The sequence below is a fragment of the Phalacrocorax carbo genome, chromosome Z (genome assembly GCF_963921805.1).
Source record: "Phalacrocorax carbo chromosome Z, bPhaCar2.1, whole genome shotgun sequence".
Classification (NCBI taxonomy): Eukaryota; Metazoa; Chordata; class Aves; order Suliformes; family Phalacrocoracidae; genus Phalacrocorax; species Phalacrocorax carbo.
In genome coordinates, this window is record NC_087548.1 from 74642477 (window position 1) to 74661084 (window position 18608).

General features: G+C 45.0%; 1 protein-coding gene across 2 annotated transcripts in view; it reads left to right on the forward strand.

The window, feature by feature from the left end:
- Nucleotides 1-284: 284 nt before the first annotated feature.
- The window catches only part of KIAA1958 (KIAA1958 ortholog), a 67938-nt gene continuing 49614 nt past the window's right edge, over nucleotides 285-18608 (forward strand). The window contains exon 1 of one of the 2 annotated variants that reach the window (XM_064438358.1): nucleotides 285-446. The gene's annotated coding sequence lies outside the window, so the exon portion shown is untranslated. Of the gene's footprint in view, nucleotides 447-667; nucleotides 946-18608 lie in introns of those variants that run through there. The other variant, XM_064438355.1, reaches the window with a different exon arrangement.

Genomic DNA, 18608 nt, shown 5'->3' on the forward strand with positions numbered 1-18608 from the left:
CTCCCATGAGCAACTGCAAAAAAAATTTCCTAATGTGAGTAATGCGGCTGTTGGGATCTGTAGCTGCAGAGAAATCAAGGAAGTTGCAGTTTTCACAACAGAGAAATTGCAATTTGTATTGCCCTATGTGCAGATGCAGGAGGGGTGCACACGTATGCGTATGTATGTACCCCACATAAAAATAGTAAGTGCATGGTGCTGTACCTATGATCTTGCGGAAAAAAAAAAAAAAATGAAATAAGGGTGAATGGTGTTTATCTGCACAAAACAATTGGGCAGCGGTCGTTTGGGCGCAGCTACTTTGAGTAACTCCGCCGGTGTAAGTCAACAGATCCTCACCAGGACAACTGGATTACGTTATTTTATGTCAGCTGAGGATGTTCCTTGGTATCAGTGAGACAACCCCGGTTTTGCTCGCACGCGTTTCCCTCCGTGAGTTTCCGCAGGTAGGCACCCCCGCCCACGGCAGCGCCGCAGATGCGGCCACCCCGTCTGCTTGCTCTCAGCAGGGGCGCACGGCGACCACCATCACCCGGGGGGCCCTTTGCCGCCTGGCGCCGAGCAAGGAGGCGCTGGTGCTTCCTCCGGCCGTGCTGCGGGCCCGCGGCCGGTCCCCAGGCGGCCCCCGCGGCGGGCGGCGGGTCGGGGGCGCGCGGGGGTGCCGTCGCACACTTCCTGCGGTGTGTGTGACCGGCCGCCGGTTTCCGGTAGCTGACAGGAGCCCGAGCACGTCGCTGCCTCCTCCGGCGCGGAGTACCACCGCGCAGGGCAGCGCACACACGCGCGCGGGGGGCAGGAGGCGGGGGAGGAGGAGGAAGAGGGCGGGGGGAGCAGAGCAGCCCCCCCCCCGCCCCCGAGCAATATCACAGTAATCCCCCCCCCATGCAATACAGGCGATATTGCACAGCCTCCCCGCCCCACGCTCCCATGGACAGGCACCTGCAGGTACGTGACCAGCCCGGCTGCAGCGTGGGTGTGCATGCGTGTGCGTGGGTGTGCATGCGTGTGCGTGGGTGTGCATGCGTGTGCGTGGGTGTGCATGCGTGTGCGTGCGCGTGTGTGCGCGTGCATCCCGCGCTGCCCGCCGCGGGGGCGGGCGATATTCCCCGTATCTCCCTTTGTGCGCAGCGGAGAGCTCTCCGGGCAGCTTCCCCGGGCAGGCGCACGGCCCCCCCCGGCCCTTTCCGTGGGGCGGCGTGCCGTGGCGGGGGTAGGTGTGCCCCCCCCCCCCCCCCCCCCCCCCCCACGCTGCACGGGAGGTGCCGGCGCGGGGGGACGTGGGGGAGGGCAGGAGTGCCTGGGGGGGGGGGGGGGGGGGGCTCGCGGTTTGGCACAACGTAGAGAGCAGGGTGACACCCCACACCTCCCCCCCGCCTCCGTTGCATCCTCTTGCAAAAAGAAAAGCGACCCTCCCCCCATCCCTACCCCCCCGGGATAAAATAGAGGGGGGCAGCCGGGGGTGCAGTCGTCTGGGGACCCTGGGGTCTGGCGGCTGTACCGAGCGGGGGGCAGAGGGGCGGTGTGGTTTGGCCCCCCACCCCGCGGGGGTTTCAGGGCCCCCCCCCCCCCCAGCACCTCCCGCGGGATGGCAGGGGAGCGCGGGCGGGTCCCACTCGCCGCCGGCCCGAGCAGGCAGCGGGGTGTGCGCTGGCAAAGGCAGCCCCTCGCAAACTTGGCTTGTCGCTGAGAGCGGTAAGGGAAGCCAGAAAACTGTGAAACAAGCTTGGAAAAGATGGTTAAGTGTAAAGGAAAAGAGTGAAAACGATGGAGAGATATACGGAGCCTTCCACTATCTAATTCGGCCGTCAGAAACAGAGCCACTTTTCAGCCGAAGGAATAAATATGACACATACGTTAAAACTCACCTTCCATCTACAACGTTAATGGTTATAAATATCCCCTGAACGCAGCTGGTTACTCAGTAGTACTAGATGTAGAGTAAGGCTGTTTCTGTTTGAGTGAATGAAGATCTGTCACAGAAACAAAACAATACACCAGGTAAAAATGAAGTCCTCATATATGCCTGGCTTTCAACATTTCAATTGTTAATCCATGAAGTTTGCTTTTGCCTGCCTTCTCCGCCATTCCCCCGCTATCCTTCTCAGAAATACAACCTCCGCAAGTAGTGCTGCAACGCTAAAATTGTGAGAGATGCTAAAGCTTGACTGTGAACTGCTGGGGACAGTAATGGTTTGCCTTTTTTCCATTGAGTTGAAGAGAAATGGGTCCAAGCCCTTAGCGTGCTTGTTAGAACCAGTGAGAATTTGCATAAATCAAATTCTTACATCCCTTTGCTACATTCTGGATGACAACTTTTCAGGTCAGGGACTAGGCTTGGTTTCCTTAACTTTTTCCCTTCTTTAAACAGAGCTCCCCCAAAAGGTCATTTCAGGTCAGGAGTGACCAGTTACTGTTTCCCCTGTGGCTGCCTCCGTTCCCCTTCATATAATTCAGAGCTCAGACCGACAGGGCTGTACTTGTGTGGTGCTGCAATTAGTCTAATAACCCCCAGCCAGCACCACGCTGGGGCTGCAGGCATGCATCGGTTCAGGCTGCTTCCTACCGACTGGCATTGCCAGGGGCCGAGTAAAATCGCCTTGGGGGTCAGATCTGCCAGTTGCCTCAGGCTGATTTCTCAAACATCATTTTGGGCTTACCTAGACCTTTTTTTGCCCACTCCTAAAGCCACACAAAAGTCAAAGTCAGAAGTCGCACAGTTCGTGCACTCACCTGCTGTCCTGTGCTGAGCCTGGCACGCGACCTGGCAAAGTGATACCCACAGTCCCCCTTCACCCTCTGCCTGTGCCTTTCAGCAAAAAGCTGTTCTTCAACCTTGTGCTCAAGTTTATCAGCTCTTTGAAATCCTTTATAGGTAAACTAATAAATGAACCTGATAGTTTGAAAACCTTGCACCCAAATGAGTAATAAAGAGATAAGAATTGGAAAAAAGAAACTGTGCAAACTATGTATTAACAGAAAGTGTTTAGGGGATAATAGGTGGCCTTACATGCAGTGTAAAGCTTGTTGTGAGAGAGAGACACAGTGGAGCTACTCTTTCCGGTGTTGCCAGTAACTCGTCTCAAGAATGTAACACAGGTCGTCTTTGTATTCTGCTTAAATAGCTAGGTTTCCAGGAGGTAACCTAAAACTTGTGGAAAAACTGTAACAGCTCAAGTACTTCTCTAGCTGTTGTTAGCAATCTGGTGCTTTGTTTTGTTTTTTAAGCAAATATATATTGACGGTGCTCCTGTACTGATCCATCTGTGCACTGGTGGTCTCTGTACTACACCAGGAAGTTGCCTAAAACTGAACTTATTGAAAGCTTCAAAAGCACAGTGTAATTCTGTTTCATTCACACAATGATAATGGGTTTATAGTAACAGAATTTCCAAAGCAGTAGCAGTTTGCTTCGTTAGCAGTTCATCCCTGGCAGCCTCCAGGTGCACCTTTGTTAAGTGGCCACCGAACCTCACCTTGGTGCCCGTTTGACTAGGCTGCCTTGTGTCCACGCACTCCAGGTCAAGGGAGACTCTCAGAGTTTCAGCAGTGCCATCTTTGGTATTTTCAGTCTCCTGACCTTATGCCTCTCTTCCTCCCTTCCTTTGTAGTTTCAAAATGCAGACAGAAGAGGTCTGAAGAAACTTAAAGCATGGGCAGACCTGTAATCCCAGCCTTGGCACTCATTCCACAGTGCCAGTGTTTTTCGACATCTGCACTCTGGGAGCGATAACTGAGCACAGTTCACAGAGGTGGTGTGAAAATTAACTACTGTTTGTAAGGCACTTCACAGAAACGTATGTGGCAATTAGTCCTCTTGAGGATTGTTATGCATCTGGTAATTCAAGTGTAACTAGCTGAACATAAGGCTCTGCTTTCAAAGGTTATTGCTGCACACCTTTCTGCAAAGTAAAATGGGGTGAGATGAAGGTTAGTGACTTAAATTAGTGCAAATTTTTATCGGCTTTTGTGGTTCCTTTTCTCTGAAAAATACTCAAAAATGGGCATTAGTTTGAGTCAAATGTTTCCATGATGGATTTGCATAATACCTCAAAGGAACTAGATAGACTTGTATCTTAGTACTATTAATAATGAAGATGACCTGTGGAGCACGACTGCTTCATCTTAAGTTACTTGACCTTGGCTCTGATTTGTTGATTTATGAACTTTATTTACTGGCAGGGTTGGCGAATTCTCTTGCAAGACAGAAATTGCAGCGTGCCAGCCCTCTCTCGTTTCCATGGTAACAAGTACACCGCGCAGATTCCCTAATGAGACCCTTGGCTGGCCACTGATTGTCTGCGCTTTTCTGGTTTGGTAATTCTGGGCCCTGAAGTAAAAAAAAAAAAGCCTTGTTCATATGACTGTCCGAACTCAAGCAATCAAAATGGAAACAAAAATAAAAGAATAGATGCCTTCAGCGTGGTGAGAATGTATTGTAATTTAGCCTCGGTCTTACAGGGATGGGATATAAGCAGATAACTTTCAGTATTATGTTTTCTTCTGAGAAGGGTATGGTGAAAAGGGCCCATCCCAGATCCTGGATTTAGTCTGAGCTTTGTGTATCTCTTCTATGGCTGACTTACATGTCATGATACGTGTGCAAAGAAGTAAGTTATTTTGCATCATCTGGCTATTCTCAATTACAGATGTTTTCCATGTTTTCTGGTCTGCCACTTTTTATCGCAGTCCTTGTATTGCTGGAGAGTTCTTTCATATTGCTCCACCCCCTTTTCTTATTTATTGTTTAGCAACAGGCAGGATCTGTGAACATTTGTTCACTTGACTTATGTTAGCCGAGAGACATCACATGAGTCCTGTTAGACCCAGGCATCTTAGGGTTTTAGTCCTGTGAAAAGTTACAGGAACAAAAGTTTTCCTGTAAGTGCGAAATCACAGGATTAGATTCGTGGTATTCATGGAGTGACCACTGTGACCTTCTGTAAGTTTTTATTTCCACTGCAGTAGTTAAAAAAATAGTTAATGTACCTAAAATGTTTTACATACCTTGTTTATAATTAGTACCTACGATAACCGGAAGAGACAAGGGGAGAGAAGAGATGCCTCTCCCCTTTTCTCTCCAGCTTTGTTTATTTCATTAATTTCCCCACCCTTTTCTGTATGATGTGCCCTATTATTTTCCTCTGTGATCTTCAGTAAAGTGAGTGTTTTGGTCAGTGTGGACAGTCAGGCAAAAAAATCCCCAAAATGCTTTTAAAAACAGGAACATAAACACATAGCAGTGGGCAAACATCCAAATGCACAGGTTGCTTAGCTTTGGCAACTGGTCTAGATGAGAAGTAGTTTTCTTGAATCACCAATGCTGTAGTTTGAAAATCTTATTGTTTAGTCCTATGAACAGCTGCATCTTGACAAAAGAAATGGACAAGAAAGATATCCATGATAAAATTATCTTCTGTAGCAGTTTTATTCAGAATCGGCGTAAAGCTGGCAGCAACTGAATTTAGTAGCGCCAAATCTCAGTGGCTATCCTGTCATGGGTTAAGGCTGGAGTAAAGGAAAACCACTGATGGTCTAGCAGTTTACATTGAAATTTTCTTTGCTCTGCCAGAAGCAGCCCCTAAATGACCTGTGGTACTTAATTGTGTACTAAGACATCCTGCCTTAAAGAATGCTGATTGGTGTGACAGACAGCAAAAAACTAACTGGACACGAGTGGCCACTTAGAGATATGTCCTAAAGGGAATGCTCCTGTGGAAAGCTGTGAAATGGCTAAGAGCCAGACACCACACCATATTTAAGCTCCTGATCACTGATCGTCTTCTTTGTTTTGAGGTAGCAGTGTTTTCCCGTGTGGAGGTGTGCTGGCCCGTGGACCAGGGAGCTGCGGTTGTTAAAAGCTGTTGTTGGGTTCTGCTGTTCTGGCTGCCCGTGTTAAATGCTGTCCCCTGCCTCTGCCCACACTCCCCCAACAAAAAAAAGAGTTTCTAATATGCCTCTGCTGAACCCAGCCACTTATTTTGTAGGTGTAAATTTCCAAATGGTCAAGGGCAGTGGTTTACAACCAGTTTCGGGAAATCATTTAACTGTTTGCCCAGTAGTTCCCAAAATAACTTCTGTTATATTTTATAAATATGTAAAGATCTATCATATACAAATATGAATAATATACAAATATAAAAGTATGCATATTTATAAATATATATGTAATATATGCTGTTATATTTGTGCTACATATAAATAATGTATTTTTACATTGTATTATTCTGTATTTAATTTTTTACAATATAATAGCTTACTAACATGGTATATATGTTTTATTCTTCTTATTATATACTGTTACACATATTCTATTATATTCTGTAGTCAGATGACAAAGATAGGTCTCGCAGAGAAGGTGTCTGACTTACAAGGTGAGGGAGCTGTGGTTCGGCTGGGATCTGTCCTGTTCCCGGTCCTATCCAGTGTTTTCCCAAATGACACAGTAGAAGGAATAATGCACCTCCCTTGTATTGCACCTGCATGGAGCATGAGGCTGGAAGGAGCCACAAAGATGTGGGAGCACAGAATCAGATTTCAAAATCATCTCCACAGCTTGGAGATCTGGGTGGGAGACGACAAGGTGTGGAGTGTAAAACGCAGGGTTCTGCTCTGTGGTAGGAAATGCTGAAATGACAAGCTCCGTAGCAATTTTTTGACCTTTTTTTTTTTTTTTTTTTTTTTTTTTAAGGAGAAAAACCACCACTCTGCAAAGGGGAGGGGAGTAACTTTGTTTCATGGCTGAGGTGGGTGGGAGAGGGAACAGTAATTTGCTATAGGAGGGAAGGTCAGGACTGGGCATCAAAACATGCTCTCAGAAAAAGGGTCTTGAAGCTCTGGGATACCCGCCGAGGACGCTGCCATGGGAAGTCCTCATGAGGTTACATGAGCGTCTGTCAGCAGGGGCGGACTGCTGGATTCCTGGAGAGAGGAACTATGATTCTGCTTAGGAGGATCCCTCATTTTCAGTGAATTTTGTTTCATGTTTAAACTCCTAGTCTGTAGGAAATTTTTCCCTAGAACAAAAGTATAATGGACATTTTCCAACAGGGCTGAAGAAAGACAACCAGAAACTCAGGGGTTTTTAATAGGAAGTAGAGGGGGGCAGGGTAGAAAGGGTGCCTGTCTGAAGTTGTGACTGCAAAGCATCACCTCGTACCACAGAGCAGCGTGACCCAGTGCGATGTGTGAACGGCTGCGTGGAGGGACCTCAGTGGCATTTAGAGGAAAATGCTGTGGTGAAATGAAAATACTTTTCAATTGGCATATCTTCAGCTTTGTCCTTGTCACGGTACTGATGTCTCCCTAGAAGCAGTCCCGGTGCAGGAAAGTGCTTGAACAGCCTAGAGACCTCCTCCCTTTTTTGGACAGCATGTTAGCATGGTATTTACAACTTAGCTGGGCTACAGTCAGGTGCTTCCTTGCAGTTGTGTGCAGGGAGTTTCCAGGATGACAGCTGAAATTAGGGAAAGATGAGCTTTTGGTATGCGCTTGGTGTTGCAGTGTTTTCTTAACTTTTCTGTTTGTCTCCTCTCCTTAAACCTGAAGCCGCAGACTGTAATTTCTATACTTCTGGTGTCTCTGCGCTTTTAAGTACAGAGGGGAGAGGATGTATTTATGTTCTCTGCTAAGAGTTCTCCCGAAGCTGTAGAGAAAACCCTCATCGCCCCGTGATAGTTTGTAAAATCCGCTGCAACACACCATAAGGAGCTGGCATATTTTAGCTGGTAACACTCCAAATGTCGTAGCTTAGAATTTGCAAAATATTGCAGGATGGAACAAAATTAATGAACTATTCTCAAATGTAGAAGCTGACAATTTTTTTAATCTGTGAGATTTTGATCCTTGCTGTTGAGCCATTTTTGCATGGAGGATGTCAATGCACTCATTCAGTGGAATATTTTATATTCTCTATCACGTGGATTGTCCCCCTACAGCAGTCCATAGTCATACCAGGTCACGCCAGCTTACACTGTGAGGTTAAATATCTGCCCAGATTTTATTGTAACTGAAAGCTTATTATAAAGTCTGGGGTTTTTTTATGTTTAACTAGGAAAGTATTTCCTGTCTGAAATTTAGATTTTGTACTGTCTTTTTTTAGCTCTATTGGGGGAAAAATCATGCATTTTTTTTTCTCTTTTTTTAGTTGAAGCATATTTTAACCTTCTTATCTGTAACTATAAAATCAAGGGTGACTTTTTAAAAACTGAGCTCTTAAAGACTCTGTATTAAATTTTTTAGACCCAAGAGGCAAACATTTATTGTGCAACCAGTAAACAACAGTTGAAACTGTTCTGTGAAGTGCTTGGCATAGTCTGTGCCAAATGTGTGAATCCTAGCAATTTTAGCAGACTTGATGAGTTAAACCACTCTGGTGTAACATTTTCATCTCTGATTTCCAAAAATACAGATAATTGTTGTGGAACTAAAACAGTTAAAAGGAAGTGTTGTATTTATAACGAATGAATATTAAGTATCCACTAGCAGGTTGATAATTTCTAGATCTTCTCAATTTCAAGTTACATTTCAATGTAGATTCTCCTTGCAACTTTAAAACTTGTGCCCCCAAGTCAAGACTTGCAAATAAACCTCATGCAAATAACTTGTGTCCAAAACCTCTTTCAAATAAATCATTTTTTCTGCACACAGCTTCACTTCATAGCAGGGTATATTTAAGAACCCCATAAATGGCTTATTTTTGCAGAACTGAATATTATGAATTGAACAATCAATGTCGGACTCCAGCTACTTTGTCTGGCCTGGAGCCTGGCATCGGCCTAAAAATCAGGCACAGTGCTGAGTGTTTGCTGGACAGGCAGTGTGATTTGATTAAAATACTGGTGACTGATGAAGAGTTTTTGGCTGGGGAGCACTGGGTCAGATATTTAGATTTTACAAATCTGTCTTGATTTGAGAGCGAGAAGATAGTTATTGTGTGGGCAATTGAAGAAAGCTAGAAAATTATATATGCAATATATATAAATCCATAGTATGTAGATTCTTTCCCCCCACCCCTTGTCTTACCCTAGTCATGGTTACTTGCTTACCATAAGTTCTCAGTGCTATAACATATTAGATGTTATGGCGCAGTCCAGCAAAACACTGGTGAGTGATCTTACCAGAAACAGAAGCAGTAGTCAATTAATGCCTGCAAATTTTAGTAGATAATTAAGTTCCATGCATTTTTTTTTCCTGTATTTTTTTCCCAGATTGTTTGTGGATATGTTTTTCTTTCAGCTAGCTTTTTCGTCTGGTTAGATAATCTATTCCGAAGTAATGAGACAGAGCTCAGCATGGAAATGTACAGGAGCCCTTCTTGGTCATGCATTCACATGTATGAAAAAAAGGCTGTCTGGCTGAGAAAAAAAATAAAATTTGTAAATTTGGATTTACAATTTCTTTTGAACTGCAAGAGAATACATTATACCAAGCATCACAAGTAAGTCGTGTTTTGGAACGGCTCCCCAGGATAGTGGAGCAGTACTGGAATAAAGGCAATTTATATGGAGGGTGGTTATTCACCCAGCTCTTTATTTTCCGGAAGCATTCCACACTTTAATTGAGCTTTCTTCAATATGCTGCATCTGCTTTAAGACACCGTGTTTGCTGTATGCATTTGAACAGTCTCATAAATACGGTTAAAACTTGCTCTGGTCTAGCCAGGAGTCAAGAAGAAGTAGCAGCTGAGAGTCGTATAGCAAAGATATGCACTATTAACTGCTGCAATTTAATCTTTTGTGTGTGTATGTGTTAACACTCAATACTTTCCTGTTGGATAGTTAACTCTCTAAAGCTAAGTGACCTCTTTCCAGTCAGGCATCTCTAAAACTGTCTTCACCTCTGCTGACCTCCTAGATACTGATTAAACTGCTCAGCTGTGTTTGATTAGCTTAGCTTACAGACCATTTAACTGGTGCAGAAGTATTTACATGGGATAATACTGTGAAAATTAAGATAGGGGAAGTAAAAACCTGGAACCACTTCAGCAGGTTTTATGAAACAAAGAAGTATGAACCCAGCGTGTGTGTGTGTATTCTAAAATCTCAGGGCTTGCCCTTTGGGCTCAGTGATTTATTTTTCTTCTAGGGGATATGTCACTCTTGCTCCTTCAGTAGAAGGCGATGATTTCCCTCATTGCAGCAGTGCCCCTCATGGCCATACCCTGATGTTGGTGCCCTGCCCATGGCTGTGAGAGGCACACTGGGCATGAGGAATACCCTTTCTAACAAGGCAAAAGCAGAGCAAATTGCTCTGTGTTTTACTGCATTAGCACTGATGCACTCCCACTGTCCTAGCACAATTAAGAAGCAGAAAGTGGAGTGAACCCATATAGACTCAGCTGTTTGGTGTCTTTCGTGGGCTGCATCCACCTGATAAATGTCACCATTTACCCACACTGTGCAGTGTTGGAAGACAGGCTTTCTTGTTCCCGTAGGCACAGCTGGGGTAAGTTTGTAATATGACATTATATCCATCCTTATCACCAAGTGCCCTTTTTTCCCACTACTAATGGCCACCGGTCAATGATCTTCACTGATGTGTTCCAAGTGAGTTGCCAGTCTTTTTTTTTTTTTTTCTCTTGTTTTTTTGGCAGACTGTTGCTCTTAAGAAGAAACTGGGATGACCGGTGCATATTCCCTTCCCTGCCCACATCATTCATCAGGAGGGACTTCATTGTGCCTCTCAGTGAGGAGATGGAGGAGCATCTGCGTGTGGCTCTTGAGACTCCTGTGTGGATGGAGTCTTTGCTCAAATGCAGTTTTGCCCTGGCCCTCACAGGTGCCTTTGTCAGGGTTTTGGGACTGGGTTGGCAAGTCAGTAGGAAGGCTTGAAGGACACACCTGGTTGCCTTGATGGTATTCTACAAATCATCGTGTAAAATTAAGGCAGCCTTTGGTAGTCTTGGGGAGGGCAATAGGTGGGGACATCCTGGCTGTGCAGAGCAACCAGGGCTTTTGTGTGGATGAACCTGTCATTGCTCTGGGTTTTGTGTGGGTTGCCCCTCTTGCACTGTGCACAGTTTGGAGGTGCAGTGGGTTTCCTACAGTCTTGCATGGGCTTTTCGTCCAGGGCTGATGTCCCAGGGAATGTGCTTCTGGGGCTGGGTTAAGCAGAGGTCTGCAGCGCTGTCTGGTGTAAAAGCCTCCTCCCAGCCAGCTGGTGACTGGGAGAGTGGGACCCAGGCCCCCAGGACTAACACTGGAGGCCCCTGTCAGCAAGGTCCTCACACAGTGGAAAGGTCTGCTGTTCCTATTGCATACTGCTTTTACATTAATTAATACCTGCTCTCTAAGGCATGAGGTATCTTGTTGAAGCTTTATTGAAGGTCAAGTAAATTAAGTCATATAAGTCATCTTCATCTGCTTGATTCACCTTTCTGCTCTATTTAATGACTGCTTTGAAAGGCTCTCACAGCCATCAGGAATCTAGCAGTCTTCCCTCATGACTGTTGTGCAGGTACGATTCTATCTGATGGGATTTGTTTTAAGTGCTGCACTACTTTTAATTATGCTCTGCCTATGCAAGATACTTTCTCAAAAACCATAAAGTTTATCACTTTTGCTGTATTTATAGTTATATTACAAGGAATTCAGAAGGATGTCAAACTAAAATTTATGCTCCTATGACATGCTATTTGAGAAACAATGTCTTCTTGTTGTTGTTGCATGTGTGGCATTTTTTGCTGGTTTCAGGGGACTGACAAGAGAAAAAGGCATTACCGTTTTTCACATGGTTTGACCCATTAGATTGTTTGGTAGAAAGTATTTGAGTAGGTGGCAAATTAAATTGCTTTTACATTTTCAAGACACTTAAGATAGAAAATAGAAAAGACAGCACTAGATAAACATGCTGCATACATAATAATATTACTGCCAAGGAAATTTAATTCAGTCTTCAGTGATGGGTTTGGGCAGATGTGTTGCATTCAGCTAGAGATAAGGTAATGCATGCAGTGCAGTCTCAAGTAAGTAGGAACAGAATGAAACTGATGGTTTGCATTAGTTGTGTATTATTTATTGTGTCTGATATAAGTGTACAGCAGACACCTGATACTACCACCATCTGCCTGGTATCAGATACCGCATCTGCATATGGAAAGGGTAGGGGGATGTTGGCTGGACTTTCTGCAAGAGTTGCCTCAGAAAACCTTTTATCCTGTAACTACAAGTTTTGAAAAAGTACGTTGCCTGAGTGGTCTGAGAGATAGATATCAGTAATATCCTTAGACAGAGAATGAGAGAAGGAAGAAGACAACACAAAAAATTCAGGAAATTTTCTAGCTGTTCAAGTGGGAAATAAACTGATGGAAGCAACTATCTGGTGTACCAGATAACCTGGTGGTTATGTGCCTTGGTACTGATGAGGTGGGACTCTCAAACCTAAGCTTGCCTCAAAAGCCACATAACTCAGGACTGATGCTTCCAGGAGAAGCTTACTGTATTTTGCTATAAATCTCTTAAGGGAAAACTGAGTTTTGAATCAGATTCTTGAGGCGGGATACTACAGTTCCCTCCAAAATGGTGCACTCAGCAATGGTCTGCCTTGGTCCTGTCTCCATCCAGCTGGCCTGAATACCTCAAGGAGGGCCCACTGTGGGCTGTCCACAGTGCGCTACCTTTTGCACTACAGAAACATGGCTCCCATTTTACAGAAGGAGATAATGAATCAGAGGGATGTGGGCTAAAGGGTGTTTTGTTGCTAAAGGGCATTATGTGCAGCCAAAAACCACTGAGCTCCTGACTGCACTCCAAGATGAGAAGTGCCTCCAGGGCAATGATGCAGGGTTGCCTTGCTCTGCCCGAGGGTGCTGATAGCTACAGTGATTTGCCCTCCTGCTTGCAAAAGGATGAGGTCCAGAGGATGAAAGAAGGACGTCGCAGTGTTTGGCTCGAGCTTTGCAATCCTGCTGCATGTGTCTGCCCCATGTGTTTGAACAGTCCACCTTCCCCAAGGCTGGATGCAGGACAAGGCATCTGTTTCTTAGGCTTTTTTTCTTAATCATATGGCTGGATTTTCAGCTAGCCAAGTAGTGTCAGGTTTATAATTAAAGGAAAACAGCCTGTTGGCCACTGCCACCCCATCACTACAAAATCCAGGCTGTTTACAGAGCACAAACCAGTGATCCAGTCCCTGAGGAATGGGGACTGCAGGTCTGGCAGTCTAATGGGTCAGAGGAGCGCAAAACTGGGGAATAACCTTACCCTCCCACCTGTACCACCGAGAGCAGGTAGGTCTTTCTCCAAAGCCATGTGAAAATGGCTTCTTTTGAGGGGGAAGAGTGTGTGAGAGGCTTGCTCAGCTACAGAAGTGGGTAAAAATAATGTGCAATGTGTTTTGGTAAATGCATGGCACCTCTGAGAAGTGTCGTGCTGCAGCCCTGATGAAATCTGAACTCCAGGTTGAGGGGAAAAGTGCTCAAGAAAGAAGGTGCGCAAATAGTTTGTGATCTTAACGAGCACCTGAGCCACTGCGGTTGCTTCTAGGCAATGCCCAAGGTCAGGGGCAGGCTGAGCCCTGCTGGTTTCATGCTCTTGAGGTGTGTCATGGAGGATACACGTGCAATACCAAGCATAATGGTGGGGGGACGTGAATGAAAGGTTGCAAACCAACCTGCCACCTGGACAGCACCTTGAGCCGTCCTGCCGGTCTAGCAGTAACCGCTCCTGTTGCTTTCTTGGCTCTTGCATCCACAAGGGCTGGGAGTGTGGTAGAAGTGAGACACACAATACCCTTCCCCACAGACAATGTCAAAGCAGTAGGTTTTTCTAGCAAGAAGAGGGAACAATACTCAACAGTGTCTTTTGGGGGATATCTTAGCCAGTAGTACCTTGAGGAGAAAGGGACTACAGCTAGGCAGCAAACAGACAAAAAATGGGCAATAGGAGGGCCATCCAGCACTGCCTGAAGCTCGTCAGGAAATGCAGCTTGCTGTGTGCGGTGCACACGGACCTGGCGTGCTCCACTGCACCTGCAGCACGAAAGCCACTAGGCTTGCCTGTGCAAGGCCATATGCCTGCAATTTGCTGACAGAAACGGAAAGTTTTTTTGCTCTTCTGTATGGGATGCATTTGCTTGTTATGCCAGGGGAGCACGGAGTAACCTGGGCAGACTGTGCATACCCTGGGGCAAGACAGAGTGTTTGTTCTGACAAAATCCTATTTTATTCTGGTTTGTTTTGTGTTGGTAAAGGCCTCTGCAGTGCATGCTGGGCATTGAGTGGGCTGGGAGTGGGAAGTTGCAGACTGCTGGGGAGAGCAGTTTTTCAGGAACTTTTGCTGCTGTAAATGAAACCCATGGCCTGTCTGGTTGCCAGCTTCTTCACAGTTAACAGAGACAGTTGTTTAGAAACTGCCATAAAGGGCAATCCTTGATTCTCTGTGGTAAGGGTGGTTTGAGAAGATTTACAAGCATTGTGAATTTAATTTTACAAGCATCTGTGCATGCACTGCTCACCAAGAGTGCCCCCAACTGCTCCCTCTTTGCTGTGTGACACGGAGAGCACACGCTGCTCCTGCTCTTGCACCCTGACCAAAATCCCCCGCTGATTTCAAGACCCTGCAGGCTATTGCACTACTGAGGTACATCTTGCTTATGTTAACCTCAGTGATAAAGGAGTTTAGTATGGCACGAATGGGGAGACACAAGGAAAATTAAGTGGATGCCCTCACTGTGCATCACTCAGGGTCTGGCACGTGACTGGCAAATGGGAATACCACCTGTGACATGCACGGCAGCAGCATGTGCCATGAAGGTGCTGGGGCTGGATGGAGCCAATGAAGTTGAGCCAGTTATGAAACCTTCACCTTGCCTTCCACCAGTCCCTCTAGGTGGACCTAGACGTCTCACATATTTCTCCGTGCCTTTATGCCTAATGGTAGAACTACTAGCATTGTTGGGGCAGTCAGATGCTATGAGTATGTGTTAAGAAAGTTACAGGCATACGTGAGCATTGCTGAACCTGGCAGTGAGTATTTGAGTTAGGCAGTTGAATAAAGAGTGAATTTCTTAATAGTAATTATTGAAGTTAGTCTTTAACTTTCTCTGGAAGCACGTGTTAAAGCAGAGGCAGGTGACAGTGTTGCTCTGTTTCACTGGACAGTTTAGCGCAGTGATAACATCACCTCTTGTGTTCTTCACGGACATTTGTTTAAAATTTATCTGTGTTTTGTGTTTTTAGGGTTTTTTGCTGACATTCATTTCTTAAAGTCAGTCTTTTCCTAATGTTAACTGCTGGTGTTATATTGACATTACTAGCATAAAAAATTCCATAGGTAGCAGAAGTGAGCTGGTTGTTTTTGAAGTGTGAAACTAATAAATACAGGATGACACCAAAACAGGGAGCCCTGAATGACGCTGCTGTAGCCAGGCCCAACGTTGGCTGTTTCACAGTTGTGGCTGTGGTTCAGATTTGCACGGTGTTCCAGTGATAGCCACCCCACATTTGCAGCCGCCCAGGTAAGCAGTTCAGTCTCACCAAGCACGGCCTGCTTAGCAGCAAGGTAGTCTCTGGTGCTGTCTCCTTCTCTTACGCCTTGCCACTGGCCTGAATGGTCTCCATGCATTGGAGTGCAATGGGAGAGAGGGTTTCTTCTGCACACTTGTGTCTTCACAGGGTTGGCTCAAGTATCACTTCTAGCTGCTGGCATGGAACCAACGCTGCCTGCCAAATGGTGTATTTGTCCCAGACAGCGCTCTCCTTCCCCCTCCTCACCCTACCATTCTTGCTGTATCCATTTGATTGGACTCCAATTCTGAACAACCAGAAGCCTTACCTTTAAATAACTTTTTAAAAATGGCTAGTTACCAAAGTTCTCTTAGCTATGAAATGTTTAACTTGCACAGCTGTGCTGCAGAGAGAGAAAGCTTTTGACTGCCCTTTCCTTATCTATCATCTTTCAAAAGTGTACAGCCAAGAGATTTTAATTTCTTGCCTTTTTGTCTTTGGCAGATATATTCTTGTGCTGCACAGCTATTCTAATCACAAGCCTTTTAAAATGCTCTGCAAGGCTTTATTTTTGTTCATGAATGTTTTAGAAGTATTCCTAGGTCTGTTTGCTCCGATCTGGCAGACAGTAAGTAGGTTAAATTTCCCCTGACATCCCTGAGTGTTTTGCTTGCTTTAGCGACCGTAAGGTTAGACTCCACTGTAGTGTGGTGTTGGTGCAGCTCCAAGTGAAACCTGATTTTAACAAAGGTGGCTGCATCGCTGAGGGCCAAACTGAAGACCATACTTCATGTTTTTAGCTGATCTAAGAGCAGTGACACGAAAGATGTTTAAAGGGGGAAGAGAGCTGTTCAGTTTCATCTCCTGCTGCTGCTGGTATTTGTGAAGCTGGTAATGTGGAGCCTGCCCTTTGCAAATATAATTTGGGATGCCTGAACTTCTCAGAAGTCCTCTGTGTTTTGTAAAACCCTTTTGAGTGTTTTGTTTCAGTGCAGTGGTTTTCATGGATGTTGGCTGTTTTAAGTAGCCTGGCTATGAACATGCATGGTTACAGAAGTGCTAGCATTCATCCCCGTTCGAAGCGGCATCTCAGCACTTGAATTTCCACTCTAGCAAAGGAGTCAAATTTGAAAAGGTGATTGCAGAGAGATCAGCTTGTCAATATTTTAGATGACATAAGGAAAAACATGTGTATCTGTCTTGCAATGCTAAGTGTGTTCATTTGTTGGGTGTGGCAGCATTTCTTTTTCAATCACTACAGGAAAGTGTGCATCAGAAGTTGCTTCCAACCTTTTGTCTGGTTAGGACAGGGCCATGTTGTGCCCCCGCAGGACAGTAAGTGAAACATTCCCTTCTATTTGGCATGACAGCAAAGTCCACTTGTAGGGGGCTGCTTTGCTAAGGGCTGCTTTGCAGTGTTGTTGTAGGCTTTGTACATCTAATGGGACTCCGGCTGGAGGTGCCAGCTCACCCTGACCCTTCAATGCAATCTCAGCAGACAAATGCTATTGAAAGCTTAGACTGAACTGGCAGCACCCACAAGGTTAGGAAGCTGAACATAGCAGAGAGACTGTCACTTTTTCAGTGACTTCAGTGATAATACTCAATCTGCGCTCTCATCCTTCTCTTTGGTGCCAGCATGCACCTTTTACTTGCAATTCAGCAGGTAGACATGGTGTGGAGGGAGGACAGGGACTGCCTTTCAAATCTGATGGATCTTGTTTTCTCCTGCCTTGCACGTGGTGCAGTGCTCTTGAGATGCATGTAGGTAAAGCTGAAATGTGGTCAGTGTGAAGCAGGGGTGAAAATCAGCTCAAGAGTTAGATCTGGTGTAAGGCAGGGGGGAATCGTCCCTCTGGCTTCTTTCTCAGGTTGCTCCTGCACTGAGTACGGATATTGCAATTTGCAGTAGGGTGAAAGGACGTCTTGCCTTGGCAAAGTCAGAATAAGTGCTAACCCGAGAGAGGTTCCAACATCATTGCAGCTGAGTTTGGTGGCAGTAATTTTCACTGCTCCACTCTCCAACTCTCCCTCCCTGGCAGTGGTTTGCAAATGGAAGAAGCCAGCCATGTTTGCAGACACCTAAGGAATGGTGCAACGCATTAATGCAAGAATACACAGTACAGACTTTTTTTGGTTTGGGCTTATTGTAATAGTAAATAATCAGCATCTCTGACTGGAGCAGCTCTTTCTGAGAGAAGAGGAGGTGAAGCTGTCCCAGTGCACTGCCAAAGAAGTCCTTTTGGAAAAATGTCAGCAGAAATTAAAGAAAGCTGGTCAGGGCAGTTCAATACACTTAGGCCCTGTATTAATGTCAGTGTGTTCTTTTTAAAATTTTCCCCTTTTTGTCTGGTTTCAAATTTCTGAATAAGAGCCTGTGTCATTCCTAGTGTAATTCCAAAATAGCCCTTCTAGGTTGTGCTTAATTATTCCAAACAAGACATGTCCGGATACCTGCTAAGTCTGCATGAACAGTTATGTGTAGGAGACCTGACTGGCTTCAAATTCAGATACACTCCATGACACTGTTGGATTAATGGGTATCTAATGCATGCATGTCCTTGCAGAAAGTGTTTAAAAAAATTAGATTAGTAATCTCATATGTTAGAAAGCTCTATGTTACCTAGACTGTGATCTTCAGTTATTCTTGGCATGTGTTCCAGTGTTTGTAATTGATTGCAAGTAGGTTATTCATATCTGCAGAGAGTTAAAAGAAATTAGATATTGATATCAATGTCCCTAGGATGACTATAGGGTATGAACCTTCAGCTTGTATTTATGGGATAAAGGTTTGGCTTTTTCCTTTTTCCATTTTTTTTTTTTTTTGTATGAGCAATGGCTATATATTTTCTACTAGCTCTATTCAAAGGCTGGAATAAATGCAACCACGAGAAAGAATTACTTGGAAACACTGTCAAGTTGATATAGTAAAATATCTTCTGGTTTCTTTGAAACCTACTGTGTTTTAAGAAATATTTTCGTTTATTGTCTGTCTTTTAATTGGCAAGAGAAGAGAAAGTCTGGAGTACCACAGATGGAAAGATTTATATTTTTAAAGTTTTTTTTTCTGTTATCTTTGGAGAGACTAGGATGTTTATCTGGATGCATTTCTTGAACGAGGTTAGTGGTGTGCTTTCGAGGTGTGTACCTTAAAATAATTTACTAT